The sequence below is a fragment of the Cydia splendana genome, unplaced genomic scaffold, assembly GCF_910591565.1.
Source record: "Cydia splendana unplaced genomic scaffold, ilCydSple1.2 scaffold_45_ctg1, whole genome shotgun sequence".
NCBI lineage: Eukaryota > Metazoa > Arthropoda > Insecta > Lepidoptera > Tortricidae > Cydia > Cydia splendana.
Window position 1 is genome coordinate 325,617 of NW_026946888.1, and position 3,494 is coordinate 329,110.

General features: G+C 39.8%; 1 pseudogene; it reads left to right on the top strand.

Annotated features, from left to right (window-relative positions):
* The first annotated feature begins 356 nt into the window (after positions 1 to 356).
* Positions 357 to 1,599, top strand: LOC134805612 (uncharacterized; annotated as a pseudogene).
* The last annotated feature ends 1,895 nt before the right edge of the window (positions 1,600 to 3,494 follow it).

The window sequence follows — 3,494 nt, forward strand, 5'->3', positions numbered from 1 at the left end:
CAGGACGACCGACTTTCCTGGACAATCCTCAAGAACGACCGAAATCCATGCACAGTTCCTGAGGACGACCGATACTCCTGATCAATTCTCAAGGGCGATCGAAATCCATGGACAGCCCCTAAGATTATATTTAATTACGTATTAAATACGATATACGAATAACGAATAATTATAATATTTGGACTGCCGTCGTTGGCGGTCGTGTCCACTGCGCATTTATTTATTCATAACAATAAAATTGTAACTGTGTCAAATCAGTGTCAGCACTTTTCTTATAAACTGTGAATATACGTGGAGTTATACAGACTGTGTAATGGATACAATTTCACAACACTGCGATGACTGGTAGAGACGCCTTTAATAGAAGTTCACGGACTCTGCGAAGCCCTCCTCCAGAAAGAAGACCGGCTATGGAAACTGCCCAAGGAACCCCGGTAGCCGTAGCACCAGCCGAAGGACAAGGAGCCGAAATTGTATCAACTACCGAAATACAGAAATGGATGTCCGAAATTGAAAGGCGCCTTAATGAAATTTGCACCATTTCAAATGAGGGCAAGTTAAATTCAGACCAAAAAAATTGAATAAACACGCTTAGTAAGAGCGTATTGGGCGGAATCTCTCAAATGGCTGTTCAGTATCAAGCGGTCAAACAGAATTTTTTACTTTGCCAAGCCCAAGTGAATACCCTGTCCCAGCAACAAAACATTAGCACCCAACTTCATGAACCCAAGCAGCGCCTAGAAGCTAAAACAACAACCGAAGCAAAACAATCCTTCGCCGACATGGTCAGGACCGGGAAAAATTCGGCTGTGGTGCCTACCAATACTAGCAGCATCGCAATTTACCCTGCAGATAAAGAAAAGACTAGTGAGGATACCAAACACCTTATCCAAAACTTAATCAAGCCAGAGGCCCTAAAACTTCACGTTCGCGGTATGAGGAAGACGAAGAATGGTGGCATCATAATCAGCACTGATAGAAAGGATGACCTCGAAAAGCTTAAAGCATCTCAGCAGATTCAGCAATCGGGACTTAAAGTAGAAGACACGACCAAAAGGAGACCGAAGATAATCATACTAGGAGTCCCGACAAATATGTCCGAAAAAGATGTATTCGATTGTATTTTCGAACAAAACGTTGTGGACCTTCAACAGAGTCTCTCCAGGGACATATTTATGAGCTCAGTGAAACTTAGTCATAAATCAGGAAAAAAGGACTTATCCACCTGCAACTACATTCTAGAATGCACAGCCGAAATAAGACGAATGCTCATACAACAACAACGCGTTTTTATTTATTGGACATCTTGCCCAGTACGAGACTTTACTCTCTTGACCAGATGTTATTTTTGTCATTTATATTGCCATTCGGCTAAATATTGCAGAGATACAGCACCTACGTGTGGACATTGTGGGTCATCAGGCCACAGTATTAAGGAGTGCACAAAACAAGGCGACCCTCCCAAATGCGCTACATGTCAACGCTTTAAGAAGCCGTCCAATCATAAAACCGGAGACGAGCAGTGTCCAGCGATGAAATTTGCGCAAATTAGATATTTAAATTCCATAGACTATGAAGGCGACTAGAGCGCCGCGATTAAACGCCATTTGCTGCTCATATCAACAAAGATAGATAACGCAACCAACGTCTTACTTGATGAGCTACATTGAATTTAAAATTAGGATAGATTTATTTGTACAAATTGTATAGTTATGTCACGACTTACATTTTTAAAAGTAGAACATAGTCACTTAATTTATTGTTATTATAAATAATCTTTTTGTTAACTTAAGCATTTCCCCACTTACTCATTGACCCACAAAAATTGCATACCTAAGATACAAGTAAATTTTTACTTAGTTTAGGTATGTTTATTAAATTATATTTAGCAACAGAAACAACGGAAACTAGAAAGTGGGTCTAATTTAACTTGCAAGATTTGACCCATAAAAACATATTTACATACTTACATTAGGTATATTGCAAGTTAATAAAAATTTTGTAAAAAAAGAAAAGGGTATATGAATGAAACGCTGGCTCAAAAAACGGCATTTGTTGAGTCATTTCAACTTAATGAATTCGCTGGACTACGCTACGGGGACATACATAACTTTCTGAGAATGAAGAGGAATAGTAGATTGTTAACCAAGGGTTGAAAGGCACCCATTTCTGTCGAGGTAGTTTGGCGCTCGAACGCAGTGAGAGCGCCAATAGTCCGAGACGGAAATAGTGCCTTTCACCCGAGTTAAACACTCTACTTTTCATATCGAATGCGAGGAAACCAAAAAAGACAAGGCAATTTCGCAAAATCAGTAATTGAAGTACCCAATAGACCTACGGCCATGATTTTTTCCTTAGGACTTACTTGCAATCGGAGACTTTACATGTGTGAAGATTAATAACCCCTAGCGAAAATCATTTAGATTGCAATATAATTTACGAAAACACACATTTTTTAAGAAACTGCAGTAATTTTAAAATGATTTGTTCATTATAGTATGAAAATCAGCGGGATCGCCTCTTACTTTTTAATTACTTTTTAATTTTATTCTTAAAGCCGCAACAGACTACCGGACCGCACCGCGACCTTGGTGCGCTGCACCACGTAATAACATAATAAAAGTATTTTAAATATTAAATAACAATTTAATTAATAATATAAGAAATTATTATATTGTATTTTACTTTATTTCATGAATATAGTGCTAAATAACTTTAAAAACCAATTTAATATCGTACAAACGTTTAACTGTGGCTGTATAAGATTCTGCCTTTGCTCATTTACGCAAGTGTAAGGTTTAAAAAAAATTTTTTGGTGTATTCCTTTTGGTTCCCGCCTTATGAAATCGAGTAAATAGAATTCAACGAAAGAAATCAAGAATAATTTGTTTTTAACAATTTACTTACATCATTTTTTATTAAAAAACTATCAACGTGGGATTAGTAAAATTAAACAATTACCAATTGTTCCAGGCGAGGAAATAAAGACACTATTTTTCCATTTTGTTTCCACCCAGTTGTTCGTGGGACGGGGACCCAGAGGAGTACACCACTTTTCTGCGCTAGAGCATAAACGTATCACTTTCTGCGCACCTTTTAGAACAACAACGACCCACTTTCAGAGCATGAGATATGAAAAGTATTTGATGAATTATTAGAAATGCTACTGAGTACCCATGGCATGGCTATTAACCACACGAGCGCACACGGCGCGTCCTTCAAGCGAAATGGTCTAGTGCGGTCGGCGTCGGGCGGCTACACGGTTCCGGACCGACCGCTCAGACCGCGGTCGCTGGCGCGCGCTCGCATGCCAAGGGCGTCCGGAGGTCAAACGAAATTTTGTTGGTAACAACTGTCTACACGGTCCGGGACAGACCAAGGCCACGCGGTTTGGGGGCTTGTCGGCTGCCGTGTAGCAGGGGCTTAATCATAACAGACGACGAGTTGCCATCTTTAGTAGGCGTCGGTGGTGTCGCTAAGGCATTAGGTAGATG